At 42.3% G+C, this 23,564-nt stretch overlaps 1 protein-coding gene and 1 pseudogene across 1 annotated transcript in view; one reads left to right on the top strand and one right to left on the bottom strand.

The window, feature by feature from the left end:
- Positions 1 to 23,564, top strand: part of JAK1 (Janus kinase 1) — a 245,042-nt gene that overhangs the window by 86,468 nt on the left and 135,010 nt on the right. The gene's annotated exons all lie outside the window — the stretch shown is intronic.
- On the bottom strand, positions 640 to 22,779 carry LOC138070125 (NADH-cytochrome b5 reductase 3-like; annotated as a pseudogene).

Raw genomic sequence — 23,564 nt, forward strand, 5'->3', positions numbered from 1 at the left:
TAGATGGGGAGAATGCCAGTGTTTCAAGATGGCCCACATACAGCCTGATGGGCCCTCAGCCAGCACCTTCTTCCCATTCCAGCCATAGACGTGCTAAGCTCCTGGGTGGCTGGGGCCTGCCTGGGCCCTAAGGTGGGAGGCAGCCTGTCTTCCCAGCACCCTGACCCAGTCTCCACCAGGACTTTGTGATGTTTCCAGTCTCATGTGGTGTCAGGCGCTGCTGAGGCTTAAGTCATGACTCTAGGGCAGACAGTGAAGAGAGTCAGGCAAAGGTCCGGGGACCATGGCTGGGATAGAACCTGCAGCCTTGGACTGCCCCTACTTGTTTATTTCCAGTCTGTGGTCCCTCGTAGGGAGGGCTGGATCAAGCTTAGTGATGGCTGCCTTAGCCTTGTGGTGGGAGAAGAGGGCAAGGAGGGAGAGACACAGAGTCATAAGGACTAGAGAACCAGACAGAAACTTGTCCTGCAGTTTGCCAGTTTGCCCACCTGAAGCAGAACTCTGCTTCCAGAGGAACTCCTCAGATCAGGCCTGCTGGGTGACCACCCAGGGCATGGGCAGGCCAGGTTGAACCTGGGGCCACAGCTTTGAAGAACGTTGGCAGGGGAGGACTGGTTGAGAATGGGGCATGAGGAGTGTTCAAGGTATGATCCTGCCAACAGGCCAACATACTGGCTCAGAGCAGGAGTACTGGAGGCTCCTTCTCTGGGGAGTGTGGTCCTGGGTCATCTCCTTATTCACAAGCCCTAGTGTGGTCCCCTGCTTCAGGGGTTTTGTCTACTATGAACCAGCTGCAACAAAATGTCCTTCTTGTTCTGATCAGCACAGAGCAGTTGGCACACAGTGTGGTCATCCAAGTCCCTCATGATGGTGTGGATCACCCATAGCATCAAAGTGATGCTTGTTCCTCTCATGATCATGTGAATAGACTTCACCTCTTGACAATGAGTTTGAGTTTCTGGTCTGGACAGATGGCAAACTTTTCTTTGCCCTGGTAGACTAGCAGCCAGATTGGGCGCTGAAACTCAATGAAGTCTCCAGTCTTCACGTTTTCCAGGGACCGGGACATCTTCCAGTAGGAAAAATGGAATGGGTATCTTTGAAGTAAACCTTGATAACTGGGCCCATCAAGCCCCTTCATCATGCCTGGAAATGCTGTAGGGCTGAGTGATTAGGTTGTGGTGGATTAGAGCTGAAAATTAGATGTGATGACTTATGAGGGAGTCCAAGATGTGATGGGGATATAGCAGGTTGAAGTAGAACCACTGGTGTTATGGCTGATAATCTCATCAATAAGCCACAGTGAGTACTTGATATCTGGGATTTCAAATGGCTAGGGTGCAGTACTGGATAGAGGGGCTATAGAGCAACCAGACTAGGGAGAGAGCAACATGTGCTCAGGTGGGCCCTGTGATGATGGCTGCTGCCCCAGCTAAGAAAGCTGGGCCATCTCTTCTCACGATATCCTTTGGTGCACAAACATTTTTGATGAAACCCAGTTTCTATTTTTTTTAATTGATCATGCTTTGGTGTCATATCTAAGAATCCATTGCTAAACCAAAAGTCACCAAATTTTACCCCTATGCTTTCTTCCAAGAGTTTCATTATTCCATTTTGAGTCAGTTTTTGTACATGATGTGAGAACAGCCTCCAACTTCATTCCTTTGCATCTAGAATCCAGCTGTGCCAGAACTGTTTGTTGAAGGGACTAATCTTTCCCCACTGAATGAATATAGTGCTCTTGTGGAAAACCAATTCGCCATAGATGTATGGGTTTATTTTGGGACTATCAGTTCTGTTCCATTGGTCTATATGTCTATCCTTAAGCCAGTATTACACTGTTCAGATTACTGTAACTTTGCAGTAAGTTTTGAAATCAGGAGTTGTCAGTCCTCCAGTTTTGGAAATGGCAACCCACTCCAGTATCCTTGCCTGGAATCTCATGGACAGAGGAGCCTGGTGGGCTGCAGTCCATGGGGTCGTAAAGAGTTGGGCACGACTGAGCAACTAACACTTACTTATACTTACTTACAAAGATTGTATTGGCTATTTTGGGACCCTTGCAGTCCCATGTGAATCTGAGGATAGGGTTTTTTCATTTCTGAATAAAAAGGCTGTTGGAATGTTGATAGAGATTGTGTTGAATCTGTAAATCACTTTGGGTAGTAGTGCCATCTTAACAATTTAAATCTACGTTCCAATCCATTAACATGGATATAGTTCCATTTAGTTAGGTCTTTCTTAATTTGTTTCAGAGATGTTTTAGAGTTTTCAGTGTATATATCACCTCCTTGGTTAAATTTATTCTTAACTTTTTGGTGCCATTTTAATACCAGTGGAATGTTTCCTTATTTCCTTTTTGAATTGTTCATTACTAGTGTATTGAAGCATGACTGATTTTTGTGTGTTGATCTTGTGACCTGCAACTTTGCTGAATTTTTAAAATTAGCTCTAGTAGCTTTCATGTGGACTCTTTGGAACTGTCTATATATAAAATCATGACATCTGTGAATAGAGATGGTTTTACTACTGTCTCTTCAATTTGTTTGTCCTTTAGTTATTTTTCTTATCTGCTTGCTCTAGCTAGAACTTCCCATGTTGAATCTCAGTGATGCAAGTATGCATCCTTGTCTTGTTCCTGCTCTTAGGGGAAAAGTTTTCAGTTTTACTGTTATCATGTTAGCTGTGGGTTCTTCATAAATGCTCTTTATCTTGTTAGATAAGTTCCTTTTTATTCTTAGTTTTCTGAGTGTTTGTATTGTGAAAGGTGGTTGAAAGTGAAAGTCGCTAAGTGCCACCCCACGGACTATACAGTCCATGGAATTCTCCAGGCAAGAATACTGGAGTGGGTAGCCTTTCCCTTCTCCAGGGGATCTTCCTGATGCAGGGATAAAACCCAGGTCTCCAGCATTGCAGGCAGATTCTTTACCCACTGAGCCACAAGGGAAGCCCACACTGAGATGATCATTTTTTATTACATTTGTTCTCTTAATGTAGTTTATTACATTGATTAATTTCTTTGTATTGAACCACGCTTGCATTCCTCGTCTGATTCCGCTGCGTCGGATGAGGCTTGAGCCCTAGCGCGCTAGAAATAAAGATTCCCTTCTTGCCTTTGCATTATCACGGTGGACTTGTCCTTGCCTCGGCTGGTTCGGAGATACGGGCTCGGTGCATAACGTAAATAAAGTGAAAATAGAATGATTCCTGAAAAGTCAAGCTATAAATCTCCCTCTATATTGCCTTATGTTCTAAAATATTCTCCGTACTTTGAAATGTTATCTTCAGATGGTCTATTCTCTGTGGGAATCACTTTGCATATCTCCTTACTATCTCTAGATCTTACATCATTGTTTACAGTGAACATAATCACAGGGAGGACAGTGTGTGGATAAGTCTGTCTGCCCTCCTGGCAATTGACCACACCTGGTTTTTATCCTCCTCTTCTTTTTTTTTGTTTTTTTAGATTTTTGGACCATTTTTAAAGTCTTTATTGAATTTGGTATTAATATAATGCTGCTTCTATTTTATGTTTTGCTTTTATGGCCATGAGGCATGTGGGATCTTAGCTCCCCAACTAGGGATCGAATCTGTACCTCCTGCATTGGAAGGCAGTCTTAACCATTGGACTGCCAGGGAAGTCCCCAGTTAACTACACCTGGAAAAAACTTGCTCCTGATTGCTTAACATGTTAACCTTGAAGACTGCTGGAAAATTTAGAGACAGCATCCTGCCTTGGCTCCCTGGTTACTAAGGTGTTCTGCCTGATATTGTCCCTGACAGCAGTCACCACCTGGTCATGCTTTCCCTAGAAGGCACACATAGATTGCCCAACTGCCTCACCAGGCAAATAGTTCTAAACAGTGTTTAGACTTCCGCTCAGATCCAGGCTTAGGACACTTTATGAAATAAAGACTATCTTGCTCTGTCCCCTAAGTACCTTTCGGTAAATTTCAATTCTTTTACCAACTTATATGTTGTCCCATTTTCTTATCCATCCATCCATCCATCCACCATCCATCCAACCAAGACTTGCAGAGTGCCTAATGGCTACAAATACAAAGACGGTATATGGCTTCCACTACCTATAAACTCACAGCCTGAGATGGGGTCGGGTAAAGGCTTCACCAATACGTGAACCATGAACTTGCAGATGTTCAAGCTGGTTTTAGAAAAGGCAGAGGAACCAGAGATCAAATTGCCAACATCCTCTGGATCATCGAAAAAGCAAGAGAGTTCTAGAAAAACATCTATTTCTGCTTTATTGACTATGCCAAAGCCTTTGACTGTGTGGATCACAAGAAACTGTGGAAAATTCTGAAAGAGATGGGAATACCAGACCACCTGACCTGCCTCTTGAGAAACTGATATGCAGGTCAGGAAGCAACAGTTAGAACTGGACATGGAACAACAGACTGGTTCCAAATAGGAAAAGGAGTTCGTCAAGGCTGTATATTGTCATCCTGCTTATTTAACTTATATGCAGAGTACATCATGAGAAACGCCGGGCTGGAAGAAGTACAAGCTGGAATCAAGACTGCCAGGAGAAATCTCAATCACCTCAGATATGCAGATGACACCACCCTTATGGCAGAATGGGAAGAGGAACTAAAAACCCTCCTGATGAAAGTGAAAGAGGAGAATGAAAAAGTTGGCTTAAAGTTCAACATTCAGAAAACTAAGATCATGGCATCTGGTCCCTTCACTTCATGGGAAATAGATGGGGAAACAGTGGAAACAGTGTCAGACTTTATTTTCTGGGCTCCAAAATCACTGCAGATGGTGACTGCAGCCATGAAATTAAAAGACGCTTACTCCTTGGAAGGAAAGTTATGACCAACCTAGATAGCATATCCAAAAGTAGATACATTACTTTGCCGACTAAGGTCTTTCTAGTCAAGGGTATGGTTTTTCCTGTGGTCATGTATGGATGTGAGAGTTGGACTGTGAAGAAAGCTGAGCACCGAAGAATGGATGCTTTTGAACTGTAATGTTGGAGAAGACTCTTGAGAGTCCCTTGGACTGCAAGGAGATCTAACCAGTCCATCCTAAAGGAGATCGGTATTGGGTGTTCATTGGAGGGACTGATGCTGAAGCTGAAACGCCAGTACTTTGGCTACCTCATGCGAAGAGTTGACTCATTGGAAAAGACTCTGATGCTAGGAGGGATTGGGGGCAGGAGGAGAAGGGGATGACAGAGGATTAGATGGTCGGATGGCATCACTGACTCGATGGACATGAATTTGGGTAAACTCCGGGAGTTGGTAATGGACAGGGAGGCCTGGCGTGGTGCGATTCATGGGGTCGCAAAGAGTCAGACACGACTGAACGACTGAACTGAACTGAAAGTGAAGATAGATATGCAAACAAATAATGAGAATATATTGTGATAAGGGAAAGTACAAAAGTATATGCAAAGTACTCTGGGAAACTAAAGGAGGAAGTCAGAGTGTCTTGGGGAGCTACAGAGATTTTTGCAGAGTGGGTAAAGCACTCTGGGTAAAGCTGAGCGTGGGGCCAGAATATGAGGGAGAACGTGTATGCCCAACTATGGTGTTGAACATGATTGTCTAGCAACAGGAAGCCTTTCTTTCCTTTCTTTTTTTTTTTAAATTGTCCTCCATCTTAGAACTTTAAGGCCATGGTCCCTGTTAATAATAAAAGAATAGCCAACTTTTTCATGGCTTATAATATGCCAGATACTGTACTAAGTGCTTTAAATTCATCATTTAACTTAATCTTCATAGCAACCTTAGAATACAGTTAACATTATCATCCCCATTTTACAGATGAGAGAACTGAAATTTAAACCTCAAAGTTACACAACTAAGAATGGGCAGAGCTAAGACCCAGCTCTTATTCACTGTTGAGCCTGTACTCTTAGAAACACAAGCCAGCTGGACTTGGTATAGTTGAGGGACTGGAAGACTGGTCCCCTCTCCTGACACCAGCCCACCAAAACGTCATTCCATTTTATAGTGCTCATACATTAAACCCACTTACCTCCTACCTGGGCTGATAGCAATTATCTGACGGCACCTGGTTTAGGAGGCAGTGGTAGTTAACGTGGAGAAGAACTTCGAAGGGTGTTGACAGCAGTGCCAATTTTACTTCCAAGAACTGTGGTTGCTGTTGGGTGATGTTAAGTTAATGATTAATATGCTCTTGTGTGATTCAGCTAATGCCCTTCCCAAATAATATGTTAAGCCAATTTAAAAACGTGTTCAAGTGAGCTGAATGTCAGACCTGTGTGTCAACTTGCACTTTACATCTGTAAAAGGAAAAGCAGTTCCACTTAACACTGCTGACCAGGTATTTTATGTATATAACTAATTACATTATTAATTCTATACTTATGTATAATTGTATGAAAGTGAAAAAGTGAAGTTGCTCAGTTGTGTCCAAGTCTTTGCGACCCTATGGACTGTAGCCTACCAGGTTCCACCATCCATGGGATTTTCCAGGCAAGAATACTGGAGTGGGTTGCCATTTACTTCTCCAGGAGATCTTCCCAACCCAGGGATTGAAGCCGGGTCACCCGCATTGTAGGCAGATGCTTTACCATCAGAGCCACCAGGGAAGTCTTACGTGTATATGTAATGTCATGTTGACATCAACTCTGTGAGATTGTATGTATGTGCAAATAAGTAACCTGAAGCTCAGAAAGGTGAAGCCACTTGTTCAAGTTCATAGAGTCAACTACTTTCTACTACTCCAGGACCACAACTATTGGGGTGATCTTGTTTAATTTATATCATAGTGAATAACCGCTCTTCTTTTTGATAAAGAAGCATTATTTATTTTTAGAGATGTCTCCAAAGAAGCATAATTAGTTTAGAAATGTGGGATAGTGGAAAGACTGGGCACTTTGGAGCTAGGTATTCCTGGGTTAAAATTCTAATTCCTACTCTGTAGTGCTGTGACCTTTGGCAAGTTCCCTAATCTCACCTCAAAAGATGATTGTGAGAATTGAAGCAGGTGGCTGGTCCCTAGGAATATACTTCAGTACTCATTAGTCCTTTTCAGCTGCTGGTCGGTGTAACATGAATGGGCATCTCCAGACATCTTAGGTAAATTGGTTAAATACGCAGTATATTCTTAGAGATACTTTCAGTTCAGTTCAGTTCAGTTCAGTTCAGTCGCTCAGTCGTGTCCAACTCTTTGCGACCCCATGAATCGCAGCACACCAGGCCTCTCTGTTCATCACCAACTCCCGGAGTTCACTCAGACTCACGTCCATTGAGTCAATGATGCCATCCAGCCATCTCATCCTCTGGCATCCCCTTCTCCTCCTGCCCCCAATCCCTCCCAGCATCAGAGTCTTCTCCAATGAGTCAACTCTTCGCATGAGGTGGCCAAAGTACTGGAGTTTCAGCTTTAGCATCATTCCTTCCAAAGAGCACCCAGGGCTGATCTCCTTCAGAATGGACTGGTTGGATCTCCTTGCAGTTCAAGGGACTCTCAAGAGTCTTCTCCAAAAGCACAGTTCAAAAGCATCAATTCTTCGGCGCTCAGCCTTCTTCACAGTCCAACTCTCACATCCATATGTGACCGCTGGAAAAACCATAGCCTTGACTAGACAGACCTTTGTTGGCAAAGTAATGTCTCTGCTTTTGAATATGCTATCTAGGTTGGTCATAACTTTCCTTCCAAGGAGTAAGCGTCTTTTAATTTGATGGCTGCAGTCACTATCTGCAGTGATTTTGGAGCCCCCCAAAATAAAGTCTGACACTGTTTCCACTGTTTCCCCATCTATTTCCCATGAAGTGATGGGACCAGATGCCATGATCTTCGTAGTTTATTTTAATTAAAGAAAAGACTCCTGCTAGATGGCCTTTTGGTAGGGGGCTGGGCGGGGGGGGGGGCAGAATTTATGGATGGTATTTTGAAAGGCAAATCATACAGCTCCCGTAGGTTGAGATTCAACAGACTCACCAGTGAAGCCCATTATACCCATGAGAGTTCTGGGGAGGAATGGGAAAAACTGCTGTGTTGAAGCTGCAAAACATCTAATCCAGGAGACAAAACACACGGACAGATGGAAAGAGAAATAACAATAGAAGGCAGCAGAGGACAAGAGTCCAAGCAGTGATGCAGGCAATCAACAGTGTGTAAATTTGGAAAAGACAGAGAGACTGCTTCAAAGGGGCCAAGAAACCTTTCCTGACCCGTCTCTGGCTCTCCCTCCTCCTTCTGTCCCTCCACAGCACTTTGGGTTTCTCTCAGAGTCACCAGTGCACTTAGCTCTTTGTAACAAGGTGGAGAAACTATCACACTCTTTCTTAATAGCTGGCGCCAGAATTCCTCAGGAGGATAGAAGCATCTAGGTTTGGAAAATTAGGTGTAATGGAATAGGTTGGAGAGCGCTGGAGGCAGAGTTGAGACTTGAGGACCTGGATGTTGGAGGAGGGGAAATTTACTGGTTTTAAGACTAGGAGAATTTGAGATTGGGGGTGGGGGTGCAATCTGGGATGGAGTGAGTGAGGAAACAAGAGGGAGGGAGGGAAGAGGGACCAGGGAGAAAACAGCTTGCAGCCCGCAGAGAGCTGTGATTCCTCCCCACAATTACCTACATCTCCAGTGACTGCTTCTAAACCCAGGCAGCTTTGTGTGAGTGCCTTTGATGGGAAAACCAGGAACAGGCTGAGTTTCATTTCAGCATTGTGCAGAACAGATTAGATGTAAGGAGGTGGAAGTTATCCAGTTCTTGAAAGGGCTCTATACTTTTCACGGTCCAGGTGAAGACTGAGGGTTCAAACCAAGTTTACCAAGATCGTTCAGAGGCAGACTTCCGAGTTATTTCTCCAATTCCGTTCTCTTTTTTGCCTAGTCCTTCTTTTCCAACTTACGGTACCTGACATATAGTAGGTACTCCATAAATATCTGTTGTACTGAATCAAATATAAATATGCTACATCGTTTGTGCTGTCAGGGTACCTAAAATTGAGTGAAGACAACACAAATGCATTTCACACATAAAAGTAAATCTAATCCTAACAATTCTGAGAAGGCTATAAATATCCACTAATAGGCCTAACATGTCTCTTTGTTTTTCAGTATCCTTCAAGATTTTGCTCACATCTCATCCTCCAGAAGCCTACCTGGATTTTCAGTTATGTGTCCTGTCTCTGAAATCTTACGACATTTCCTACCTATATCAGCAAATTTGACACTTGATCACTTATTTTTCAATGGATGGCTTGCCTTTTTCATTACATACTACAGTTCCTGAGGGCAGAAAGTGAGGCCACACTTGCTGAGGGCTGAGTACATACAGTACCTTATATACACAGCTAGCTCTTTAGTTGATTGTTACTGATAATATGTGTCCTACATCATGTTCTCAGAAACTTGAGAATTTAGTATGTGCTTGGCAAGTATTAGTACTGAATAACTATTTGCTGAATTGAGTTGAATTGTTGGGTAGTATAAACATCTGAAAATATAAAATTCTTAGATATCGTTCTCATACCAAAAATCCCAGAAAATTAGGAAGGAATCAAATATAATTCTTGTTAAGCTATAATTTGTCTTCCTATTGCTTTGGGGCATGTAATTTAGGCTTTCCACTTCAAAGCTATTCTGATTTCTTGGCCAAAAATTTTACATGGATACTTTGAGGTTAAGAATAAAGATACACGGCATTTTGAGGCTGGCAGGCACCATAAGATCACGTGCTCTAACCCAGGTGAAATGTGAGTTCAGAGGGCTGCACAGATTGCCTTATGCTTCTGGAGTCTGCTGCAGAGCTTACCTAGTTTCCACGTGTCCTGCTTTCAGGTTCAGTGGTCTTTCTGGGGCACTAAGTTTAGTTGTCAGAATAGCATTTCTTCTAAATGTATTTATTATTAATGCACTATACTAAGTCCCTGGGGTAGAATAAGCCTCATCATTATAGCTAGTAACTCAGTCTGAAGCAATCTGATATTCCTGTAAAACTGAATAAATTTTGTCCATAAAGTATCCTTGGGCTCACTGCCTTCTGAGATGGCATCATTTCATTTGCCCTATATTAAAAAAATATCCATAAATGAGCTCTTCTGTATGGACATTCATTATAACTTAGCTTTATTGATTCTTTTATAGTGCCGTTAATTACAGGAACCACAAAAACCTTCAATTAGATTAAAGCCATAATAAATAAGATGAGTAATACTTATTCTGCTCTGTATATTGTTTTTGTGATAAACTGATGTTTATCTTTTCAGACATTGCTACATTAACATTTTATAAAATAATTATATCAAAATTTTAATTTTTAAAGCAAAAACATTTTAATATTTTCTAATAACTAATGGCCTCCCTGGTGGCTCAGATGGTAAAGAATATGCTTACAATGCAGGAGACTCAAGTTTGATCTTTGGGTTGGGAAGGTCCCGTGGAGAATAAAATGGCTACCCACTAGTGTTCTCTAGTGTTCTTGCCTAGAGAATTTCATGGACAGACGAGCCTAGCAGACTACAGTCCATGGGGTCACAAAGAGTCAGACACTACTGAGCAACTAACACTTACTAATGATATTAACAGCTCCAATACTTTGGCCACCTGATGTGAAGAGCCAGCTCATTGGAAAAGACCCTGATGCTGGGAAAAATGGACAGCAAAAGGGGAAGAAGGCAGCAGAGAATGAGATGGTTAAATACCATCACTGACTTCAATGGACATGAACCTGAGCAAACTCCAGGAGAGAGTGAAGGACAGGGAAGCCTGGTGTGCTACAGTCTATGAGATCACAAAGAATGGGACATGACTTAGCAACTGAACAACAACCAATCATTATTAATCCTCACGACAACCCTATGAAGTGTACATTAGGATCATCTTGACTTACAGGTAAGAAATCAAAGCTTAAAGAAATTCAGTGTCATGCTAAGATCCCACAAGAGGGAAAGCTGTGATTAAGTGAGATAATATTAATGTACCTAGCACATGCTGAACAGATAGTGTATTGAATAAATGCAAGTGAAAAAGACAGTGTGAAGTAAAAATAAGTGAAAGAAAAGAGGAAGCTACTGTGAGGTTAGTATATAAAATATGTGTTATAAGTTTCAGTATATAATACACATATGACTGAAATTTGATTCTGGGCTTCCTAACAGTCAAAGGGAGAAATATAATCAGTTATATAAGTAATAAATAACCTGGCTTAAGAGAAGTATAATATCTGTAGAGCTGAGGGCCGTTTTTCAAGATGAAAGATTTAACTTAGCCTGGACCTTAGAGGATGAGACAAAGTCATTACTGGATGCTGTTAGAAGCCTTGGAGGAGTGATGGCCAAACCTGAGTGGAGTGGAGAAGCCTGCTGCTGCTACTGCTGCTGCTAAGTCGCTTCAGTCGTGTCCGACCCTGTGCGACCCCATAGATGGCAGCCTACCAGGCTCACCTGTCCCTGGGATTCTCCAGGCAAGAACACTGGAGTGGGTTGCCATTTCCTTCTCCAATGCATGAAAGTGAAAAGTGAAAGTGAAGTCGCTCAGTCATGTCTGACTCTTTGAGATCCCATGGACTGCAGCCTACCAGGCTCCTCCATCCATGGGATTTTCCAGGCAAGAGTACTGGAGTAGGGTGCCATTGCCTTCTCTGGGAAAAGCCTGAGTTGCCCTGGAAGGAGGCAGAGCAAGGATTAAGAAGTTGGAGAGGTGTGCTGGAAGGGAAATATTATGGAAGATGAAGCAGAGGATTATGTTCCATGGGAGGCCTGAAAGACACAACGTTCCCCTAAATCATTAAGAATGTACTACAAAGAGGGGTACCACTATCACCAACAAGTGCAGGCCACGGCTCAAAACAGGTGAGCGGTCCCTAAATAGCCACAGGCATGATGGGGCTTCTCCCAAGTAATAGAGACCAACTGAGAGTGTTTACTGGTTGGGGCATAGACTTGGATTACTGTGATATTGAATGGTTTGCCTTGGAAATGAACAGAGATCATTCTGTTGTTTTTGAGATTGCATCCAAGTACTGCATCTTGGATTCTTTTGTTGACCATCATGGCTACTCCATCTCTTCTAAGGGATTCCTGCCTGCAGTAGTAGACAAAATGGTCATCTGAGTTAAATTCACCCATTCCAGTCCATTTTTTCGGTGATTCCTAGAATGTTGACTTTCACTCTTGCCATCTCCTGTTTGACCACTTCCAATTTGCCTTGATTCATGGACCTAACATTCCAGGTTCCTATGCAATATTGCTCTTTAACATCATCGGACCTTGCTTCTATCATCAGTCACATCCACAACTGGGTATTGTTCTTGCTTTGGCTCCATCCCTTCATTCTTTCTGGAGTTATTTCTCCACTGATCTCCAGTAGCATATTGGGCACCTACTGACCTGGGGAGTTCCTCTTTCAGTATCCTATCATTTTGCCTTTTCATACTGTTCATGGGGTTCTCAAGGCAAGAATACTGAAATAGTTTGCCATTCCCTTCTCCAGTGGACCACATTCTGTCAGAGAAACACCAGTTTCCAATCAAGAAACACCAGGAGTAACAGGCAAATATAGCCTTGGAATATGGAATGAAGCATGGCAAAGGCTAATAGAATTTGCCAAGAGAACGCACTGGTCATAGCAAACACCCTCTTCAAACAACACAAGAGAAGACTCTACACATGGACATCACCAGATGGTCAGCATCGAAATCAGACTGATTATATTCTTTGCAGCCAAAGAAGGAGAAGCTCTATACAGTCAGCAAAAACAAGACCGGGAGCTGACTGTGGCTCAGATCATGAACTCCTTATTGCCAAATTCAGACTGAAATTGAAGAAAGTAGGGAAAACCACTAGACCATTCAGGTATGACCTAAATCAAATCCCTTATGATTATACAGTGGAAGTGAGAAATAGACTTAAGGGACTAGATCTGATAGATAGAGTGCCTGATGAACTATGGAATGAGGTTCGTGACATTGTCCAGGAGACAGGGATCAAGACCATCCCCCTGGAAAAGAAATGCAAAGAAGCAAAATGGCTGTCTGAGGAGGCCTTACAAATAGCTGTGAAAAGAAGAGAAGTGAAAAGCAAAGGAGAAAAGGAAAGATACAAGCATCTGAATGCAGAGTTCCAAAGAATAGCAAGAAGAGATAAGAAAGCCTTCCTCAGCGATCAATGCAAAGAAGAGAGGAAAACAACAGAATGGGAAAGACTAGAGATCTCTTCAAGAAAATTAGAGATACCAAGGGAACATTTCATGCAAAGATGGGGTCAATAAAGGACAGATGTGGTATGGACCCAACAGAAGCAGAAGATATTAAGAAGAGGTGGCAAGAATACACAGAAGAACTGTACAAAAAAGATCTTCACGACCAGATGATCACGATGGTGTGATCACTCACCTAGAGCCAGACATCCTGGAATGTGAAGTCAAATGGGCCTTAGAAAGCATCACTATGAACAAAGCTAGTGGAGGTGATGGAATTCCAGCTGAGCTATTTCAAATCCTGAAAGATGATGCTGTGAAAGTGCTGCCCTCAATATGCCAGCAAATATGGAAAACTCATCAGTGGCCACAGGACTGGAAAAGGTCAGTTTTCATTCCAATCCCAAAGAAAGGCAATGCCAAAGAATGCTCAAACTCCTGCACAATTGCACTCATCTCACACACTAGTAAAATAATGCTCAAAATTCTCCAAGCCAGGCTTCAGCAATACGGGAACCATGAATTTCCAGATGTTCAAGCTGGTTTTAGAAAAGGCAGAGGAACCAGAAATCAAATTGCCAACATCCACTGGATCATGGAAAAAGCAAGAGAGTTCCAGAAAAACATCTATTTCTGCTTTATTGACTATGCCAAATTCTTTGACTGTGTGGATCACAAGAAACTGGAAAATTCTGAAAGAGATGGGAATACCAGACCACCTGACCTGCCTCTTGAGAAATCTGTATGCAGGCCAGGAAGCAACAGTTAGAACTGGACATGGAACAACAGACTGATTCCAAATAGGAAAAGGAGTACGTCAAGGCTGTATATTGTCACCCTGCTTATTTAACTTCTATGCAGAATACATCATGAGAAATGCTGGGCTGGAAGAAACACAAGCTGGAATCAAGATTGCTGGGAGAAATCTCAATCACCTCAGATATGCAGATGACACCACCCTTATGGCAGAAAGTGAAGAGGAACTAAAAAGCCTCCTGATGAAAGTGAAAGAGGAGAGTGAAAAAGTTGGCTTAAATCTCAGAAAACGAAGATCACAGCATCTGGTCCTATCACTTCATGGGAAATAGATGGGGAAACAGTGGAAACAGTGTCAGATTTTATTTTGGGGGGCTCCAAAATCACTGCAGATGGTGACTGCAGTCATGAAATTAAAAGATGCTTACTCCTTGGAAGAAAAGTTATGACCAACCTAGATAGCATATTCAAAAGCAGAGACATTACTTTGCCGACTAAGGTCTGTTTAGTCAAGGCTATGGTTTTTCCTGTGGTCATGTATGGATGTGAGAGTTGGACTGTGAAGAAAGCTGAGTGCTGAAGAATTGATGCTTTTGAACTGTGGTGTTGGAGCAGACTCTTGAAAGTCCCTTGGACTGCAAGGAGTTCCAACCAGTCCATTCTAAAGGCGATCAGCCTTTAGGTGTTCTTTGGAAGGAATGATGCTAATGCTGAAACTCCAGTACTTTGGCCACCTCATGTGAAGAGTTGACTCATTGGAGAAGACTCTGATGCTGGGAGGGATTGGGGGCAGGGGGAGAAGGGGATGCCAGAGGATGAGATGGCTGGATGGCATCATTGACTCAATGGACGTGAGTCTGAGTGAACTCCGGGAGATGGTGATGGATAGGGAGGCCTGGCGTGGTGCGATTCATGGGGTCGCAAAGAGTCGGACCGACTGAACGACTGAACTGAACTGAGAGTGTTTAACTACTAGGAGCCAAGAAACCACAATTACCTTAATTACCAGTAAGGTCAGAAGAGCCGCCCAAGGGGAATTCTGTAGGAACTGAGAGAGGATTAATATCTCCTGGCATCCTTAGGGCAAATATGTAGCCAGCAAAGATACTGCAAAAAAATCTAGAAAGGGTAGGCCATGCCCATGAGGTCCTGTGATTGTATACATCACACAAGAAGTCATCAGGGGCAGTTGACCTCACAGAGTGCTGGAAGGCCTTTAAAACACCCCTGAAGTGACAGATGAGTGGCAACCATCTGAAAGGCTAGGTTGTCAGTCCTGCAGGGTATGTGTTCAATCAGAAACCTCTGTATGGCACTGGGTCCACAATTAGAAGAATGAATAGATCAAGGAACAAAGGGGTCAGAGTAGAAGTGGTACTGCTTACCATCACTCCCAGTGACCCACTGCGGGGCTTTGTCTTTTTTGTCCCCGCATTCTGGATTCTTCAGTTGTTAGACTTCTTGGGCCCCAAATGAGGTATGCTCTTGCCCAGAGCTATAACAAAAGTCCTGTTGAACTATGATTTGTAGCTGGATTCCTGCCTCCAGGGACCAGCAGGGGAAAAGAGTCACCTCCTGGCAGGGGGATTCCTTCATCATCTGGAGGGTGTGGCCTTTCTTTTACACAGTGGGGTAGAGAGGAATGTGTGTAGGACCCAGGAGATTCTCCTGGACCTCTCCTGGGACTCTGTTGCCCCACTGAAACTATATCTGGATATGCATAGCACTACTGGCCTCAGACGGAGAAGGCAATGGCAACCCACTCCAGTACCCTTGCCTGGAGAATCCCATGGATGGAGCCGCCAAGTGAGCTGCCGTCTATGGGGTCTCACAGAGTGGGACATGACTGACGGCAACTTAGCAGTCGCAGCAACCTGGCCTCAGAAGCATGTGATTGCAAAGGGCTCAGTTGCCTCAGGAATGAAGAGTTGGGTCACTTCCCAAGGAAGTGATGATATCACTCCTGCCGAAATGATAGCCACAGGTCAGAGGAATTTAGAATAGACAGAAGAGGGAGAGAGGATGAGAACCAGCTGTGTCCTGGAGACCTAGCAGCAGTGACCTGGCTCTAGTTTGTCTCAGTAACCATCTTTTCTAAATTTTCCTGTAGGCGGAGAGGTCGGCAGACCCATGGAGGTCCTGCTCCCTGCAGCTGCATGTATACCTGAGCAGCATGTTGGGTAGAATACGGTTGCCTTGAGAGTGTTCTGTTCAGATCTCCTCCTCTGGGGAGGGTGACTAACAGAGGGCTCCAGCCATTTCCTCTGTGCATCCACCACCATGTTCGCATGGAGACTGGGCTACCTGTGCCAAAGACAGCATGGCACACATGCCAAGGCAGGCCAGCTCCAGCGAGCAGTGGCCACTTTGGCTTTGGACTCCAGCTTGGTCTACCTGAGGCTTCCTGGGAACTGTTTTCTTTCTACCTTGTCCTCAATCTTTTCTCCTCTTCTCTCCCACAGATGTCGAGCTGCATTAGGGTCTGGAGGCTTTCCTCACCTTCTACTCCCTCGCCTCTTTATCTGTTATAGGCACTTCCTAATAAAACTCTTATACCTCTAATCGTGTCTTTTTTTTTTCTAAGTTGAAGTTTAGTTGATTTACAGTGCTGTGCTAGTGTTGGTGTGCAGCAAAATGATTCAGTTTTACATATATATATATTATATATATATGTATATATATATGTATATGAAGCTTCCCAGGTGGCTCAGTAGTGAAAGAATCTGCCTGCCAATTTAGAAGACACAGCAGGCACAGGTTCAATCCCTGGGTCAGGAAGATCTCTTCAAGGAAAAAACGGCAACCTACTCCAGTATTCTTGCCTGGGAAATCTCATGGACAGAGGAGCCTGGTGGGCTACAGTTTATGGGGTCACAAAGAGTCGGATACGACTGAGCATGCATGAATACCAGCTCGTATATGTATAGATCTATATTCTTTTTTTGATTCTTTTCCATTATAGGTTATTGTAAAATATTGAATATAGTTCTGTGTGCTATACAGTAAATCCTTGTTATTTATCTCTTTTATATATGGTAGTGTGCATCTGTTAATCCTATACTCCCAGTGTATCCCTCCCCTTCTTCCTGTTTGGTAATAAGCATGTTTATTTTCTGTGTCTGTGAGTCTGTTTCAACACTGTTACGTAAGTAAGTTCCTTCGTACTATTTTTCAATTCTGCGTATAAGTAATATCACGTAATATGTGTTAGTCTCTGACATTTCACTTAGTATGATCATCTCTATGTCCATCCATGTTGCTGCAGATGTCATTATTCCATTCTTTTTATGGCTGAGTAATATTCCATTGATATACACACACACTGCATCTTCTTTATCCATTCAGCTGTTGATGGACACTGTCTTGTTTCTTGATGGACCTATATTAATGTATGCTCTTTAGCTAGTGACTAGCTAATCTAGTGTGATCCATGCATTGTAATAGAGCTGGAACAGTAAGTTTGTGTAGACCTTTTTACCTAACTGTCATGATCATTTATTGAGGTAATGAGTAGATAGTATTATTCCAATTTTATATGTGAGGAAGTGTCTTAGTTTCTCAGTCGTGTCTGACTCTTTGCAACCCCATGGACTGTAGCCCGCCAGGCTGTTCTGTCCATGGAATTCTCCAGACAAGAATACTGGAGTGGGTAGTAGTCTTTTCTCCAGGCGATCTTCCTGACACAGGGATCAAACCCGGGTCTTTTACATTGCAGGCAGGTTCTTTACCATCTGAGCCACAAGGGAAGCCCTTGTGAGGAAACTAAGTATTAATTTAGGACTTGTCTGGGGTACTAAGCTAGAAGTGGCAAAGTTGAGCTGAAGTGCAAACTTAGGCCCCACGTGTAGTCCAAAGTCAAATTTACTACTAGGCCATGGGACATGGGCTGAGGGGAGAGTTAACATCTTATGAGAGCCGAAGTATCTGAGGAAGAAGGACCTTATGTCTTATAGGAGTGAGCTGAGGCACTCAAATCAGGTTTCAAACCAGATCAAGGTTTATCTCAAGCAATAATTTGAGGGCAGAACCAATACTGTCTCAAGGGTGTGATGCCTCGCAGTATCAAAGTTCTATTCTGGACAGTATTCTCTCGGAAATTTTAGTCTGGAAAGATTTTTAAGTGTATACTCATAAGTATACATATATGATTCATTTGCTTTCATCTTTTTTCTTTGTTGAATTATACTTTTAGCAAATATCTATTGATCTTGTGCTATATGTCATGCATGATTCCTTCTAACCAAAATATTATATTTTACTTTTCCTTTTAGTTACATTTAATCAGACTCTTTTTCTTCCTTTCAATCTGTCCTTATGAATTCATGTTTTCAGTAGTCTTCTGTCTTCACAGTGCTAAGCAGTGGAAAAGGATCTTGTTCTTGTAAGTGTAATCATCTCCCCATCATAGATGGAGGCTAACTCAGTGCACCAGATATCACACGGAAGAAGATCAATCCAGTTCCTGTTTTAGTTTTGAGGTAAAAGATTTAACATTTAATTTTACTTTTCCCTATTTTTTTTTTTTTTAGGAGGGTGGGATGAGGGAGAGGGATTGTTAAGTGAAAGGCAAACATTTATGAATACTATATTTTCAACACAAATGTAGTCTTGACCGTAAAAAAAATAGCACTTCAGGCATCTCAAAGCATTGAAATTTTAAGTGGTTTGAATATTACACATTTAAAACATTTAGCGCTATATAGATAAAACTTAGAGTAATGTAGAATGAACACTTATTCCATTTCCTCTCATTTTCTATCTCTTTCATCTCTTTTAAAAAAAAATCAGCATGTATCACTATCTGGCATTGTCTTAAATTATTTATTCATTCATTTGTTTTCAACTATCCTCCCCAACTAGGAACCTCTTCTGTCTTATTTCACTGCTGTATTTGCAAAACAGAATAGTGCCTGGCACGTAGTGGTACTCACCAAATATTTGTTGTAATTCATTTATTTAAGCCAAAAAGGAGATGACTTCCTAAAGAATCACACATAAAATCACAATGTAAGCAAACAGACAACAAATCAAAAACCCACAACTGTTCAACATACTTGACTACGAGAAAACGGAAAACTTTAACAAGCGTAGTGTTTTAAAGAGCAAATAGTATGTTGGAAGAAAGTATGTCAGAAAAACTTTGCATTTTTATTAAAGCTTTAAATAACTTTGCTATTTTTTATTACTACTACAAATTGATAGAAGATAGTATGACCCCAGAAAATAGTGGACAAAAAACAAAAAGGCAGTATTTCTCCTACTCACCCTTGGCAAACACACTGATACATTAAGAGAAACATGACAAACAAATACTAGTGAGAAAGCCCAGGGAAAATTATTTATCTCTTTAACAACCATGGAAATTCAAAATTAAAGCAACAGGGTCTATTTTTGAAACATTAAGGTTATAAACCGTTTAAGGGCTTCCCTGATAGCTCAGTTGGTAAAGAATCTGCCTGCAATGCAGGAGACCCCAATTTGATTCCTGGGTCAGGAAGATCCCCTGGAGAAGGGATAGGCTACCCACTCCAGAATTCTTGGGCTTCATTTGTGGCTCAGCTGGTAAAGAATTGCCTGCAATGCGGGAGACCTGGGTTCAATCCCAGGATTCCCAGATCCAAGGATTCTGACCTGGAGAATTCCAGGAACTGTATAGTCTATGGGGTCGCAAAGAGTCAGACACGACTGAGCAACTTTCACCTTGACTATTTTTTTTCACTATTTTTGAAATATTAAGGTTATAAACCATTTAAAAAGTTATGCCCATTGTTACAAAACTGAACATTGTATCTATTTAGGACAGTGTAAATCTGTGGAAATGTCTCCCATCCAGGTACTTACCCGGCCCAACCTGGTTAGCTTCCGGGATCAGAGGAGATTGGGCATGTGCAGGGTGGTATGGCCATAGCTTTGTGGAAACTTCTTGGAAAGTGACAGGCCAATATGAATCTATGAATCAAGAATCTAAAACTATGCAGTCCATTTGATTCAATAATCCCATTTCTGTGAATGTCTCCTAAGGTATTATCTATTATAAATATTACATATATAATTATTGTTTAGGTTATGTACGTGAAGAAAATCATTGATTATGAAACTTCTGTAGTAAGCATTTAGGTAAAATGCTTATAAATTAAAATAAGTTTAAGGGAACATTTATAAAATTACATGTACACTATAATTATACTTGTATTAAAAATATCGCTAGTGAAAAAATAATTACAAGAAAATTAGAGGTGATTTTGCTTTTCTTTTCTATTTTCCAACTTCCTGTAACTGAACGTTAGGACTTGTACAATGGTATTTTAATTTAGTTTTGTTCAATATAACCTTTTAAAGGCAAACTTCACTGTTCGAATCTATTTTACCATTGTAATCTAGATAACAGCTTTTGCAGAGAGATTGGTGAGCAAATGCTCTTTTGATGAAAATTCATGTGTGAAAACTATGTATGTATGATTGTTGGTTGGATGCTTTTTTAAAAAAGAGAATTTCCTAATAAGATACTTCTACTTCATTACATTTGATTTGGTTCAGTTTAGATTAATATTTGGAGCAGATTGTAGGTTTCTTGCTACGTATCACCTAAGAAGGAAATATGTTTATTTTTCCTTTTACACTGTTCTCTTTCTCTCTCTTCCTATATATTCCATATAGAGTAACTTTTAAAAGCTTTTCTACTTTCAAACATAAAGTTAAATTCTTCACCCAATTTAGTTGGTGGCATCCTTGGTCAGCTTGTCAACTAATTCAGAGAATTTGGGAATCACATGAAATTCCTTCCTCTGCCTCAACATCCAGATCTAATTAGTCATTCAGTTCAGTTCAGTTCAGTTCAGTCGCTCAGTCATGTTGACTGAGTGACCCCATGAATTGCAGCATGCCAGGCCTCCCTGTCCATCACCAACTCCCGGAGTTCACTCAAACTCACGTCCATCAAGTCAGTGATGCCATCCAGCCATCTCATCCTCTGTCGTCCCCTTCTCCTGCCCCCAATCCCTCCCAGCATCAGAGTCTTTTCCAATGAGTCAACTCTTCACATGAGGCGGCCAAAGTACTGGAGTTTCAGCTTTAGCATTAGTCATTACCCACTGTCTATTCTATCTCCTCAGGTGTTTGACAACTTCCCATATCTCTTCCTGTTGCATTGTTGTAGATGTTGGTCTCGTCACTTGCAGTTTGGAGCTTTGCAATGCTATATGATTAACCTCCTTGCCTTCTAGTCCATCTTCCACATTATCCCTAGATTAGCAGTTCTCAAAGGGAATGATTTTTGTCCCCCAAGGAATATTTGACAATGTCTAAAGATCATGGAAAATGCAAGAGAGTTCCAGAAAAACATCTATTTCTGCTTTATTGACTATGTTAAAGCCTTTAACTGTGGGGATCACAATAAACTGTGGAAAATTCTGAAAGAGATGGGAATACCAGACCACCTAACCTGCTTCTTGAGAAACCGATATGCAGGTCAGGAAGCAACAGTTAGAACTGGACATGGAACAACAGACTGGTTCCAAATAGGAAAAGGAATACGTCAAGGCTGTATATTGTCACCCTGCTTATTTAACGTCTATGCAGAATACATCATGAGAAACGCTGGGCTGGAAGAAGTACAAGCTGGAATCAAGATTGCTGGGAGAAATATCAATAACCTCAGATATGCAGATGACACCATCCTTATGGCAGAAAGCGAAGAGGAACTAAAAAGCCTCTTGATGAAAGTGAAAGAGGAGAGTGAAAAAGTTGACTTAAAGCTCAACATTCAGAAAACAAAGATCACGGCATCTGGTCCTATCACTTCATGGGAAATAGGTGGGGAAACAGTGGAAACGGTGTCAGACTTTATTTTTGGGGGGCTCCAAAATCACTGCAGATGGTGATTGCAGCCATGAAATTAAAAGACGCTTACTCCTTGGAAGAAAAGTTATGACCAACCTAGATAGCATATTGAAAAGCAGAGACATTACTTTGCCAACAAAGGTCCATCTAGTCAAGGGCATGGTTTTTCCAGTAGTCATGTATGGATGTGAAAGTTGGACTGTGAAGAAAGCTGAGCGCCGAAGAATTGATGCTTTTGAACTGTGGTGTTGGAGAAGACTCTTGAGAGTCCCTTGGACTGCAAGGAGTTCCAACCAGTCCATTCTAAAGGCAATCAGCCCTGGGTGTTCTTTGGAAGGAATGATGCTAAAGCTGAAACTCCAGTACTTTGGCCACCTCATGCGAAGAGTTGACTCATTGTAAAAGACTCTGATGCTGGGAGGGATTGGGGGCAGGAGGAGAAGGGGACGCCAGAGGATGAGATGGCTGGATGGCATCACCGACTCCATGGATGTGAGTCTGAGTGAACTCCGGGAGTTGGTGATGGACAGGGAGGCCTGGCGTGCTGCAGTTCATGGGGTCACAAAGAGTCAGACACAACTGAGCAACTGAACTGAACTGAAAGACATTTTTGGTTGTCATAACGATCAGGTGGGGACTAGGGAGCTGGCGGTGGGGAGAGAATGGAGGAGGAGCAAAGGGGGTTGCTACTGGCATCTGGTAGTTAGAGAACAGAGATGTTGCTAAACTCCTGCAGTGCAGATGACAGCACACCACCCCCTCCACCCCGCTGCCCAATGACAAAGAATGTTCTGGTCCAAAATATCAGTAGTGCTGAGGTTGAGAAACCCAGCCCTGAAGTGATTCTTGTCAAATAAAATCTGCTGACATACCTCAAAAACAACTATTTTGGGCAAACGTTTTTGCATAAGGCTCATCTTATTTCCCCAGTCACACAGAATATACTTACCACTGCCTATATGTACCACTTTCTCCCTGGTTCCTATGACTTAATTTGCTATTCGCAGCTTCTTCTTTTCTTTTTGATTCCTTCAGGCTGAGTTTCATGGTTCTTCCATTGATCACTTTTAGAAGAGCATGAATCATACTGAATTGTTGCTTATCTATCTCCTGCACTCCACTGTGAGCATCCAGAGGTTAGTGAAACTATGCCCCATAGGGTCAACAGAAGCTGGTAACTAATCCAAATTCTTGAGCTTATCTTACAGCTTGCTAAAAAACCTCTTGCTTGTAGCCTGCCTTCACTGAGCAAGGCTTAATTATTTTGTTGCAAATTGCATATCCACCAAGCTTCATAGCTTAAACCACAAGATGCTTGCGTGACTTGTTTTCCGGGAACTTGGAGTCAGCTGGGTCTAGTCTGAATTCCAGCCTGCTAAGACTAGTTGAGACCACTGACCCTAAAACTGGGCATGCACAAGTGTTCCATAAATAACCTTTGGGCATCAGAGGGCCAAAAACTGTATCCCCAGATTATGGTAAGTGCCTCCGTTTTTGAATATGCATATCATGAAAGTTGCTCAGGTGTGTCTGACTCTTTGCAACCCCATGAACTATACAGTCCATGGAATTCTCCAGGCCAGAATACTGGAATGTGTAGCTGTTCCCTTCACCAGGGAATCTTCCCAACCCAGGGATCAAACTCGGGTCTCCCACATTGCAGAGGGACTCTTTACCAGCTGAGCCCCAGGGAAGCCCTACATACCATGAAGAAGCATGTAATTCAGATACTCCTGTTCAGAACCTGATCACTTCATCTTTTCCCTGCCCTCAGTCATCTTTCCCCACACCTGAGACTACACTGTTTCTTTATCTCTGAAATATCTCAAACT

Source organism: Capricornis sumatraensis, chromosome 2 (genome assembly GCF_032405125.1).
Source record: "Capricornis sumatraensis isolate serow.1 chromosome 2, serow.2, whole genome shotgun sequence".
Lineage (NCBI taxonomy): Eukaryota > Metazoa > Chordata > Mammalia > Artiodactyla > Bovidae > Capricornis > Capricornis sumatraensis.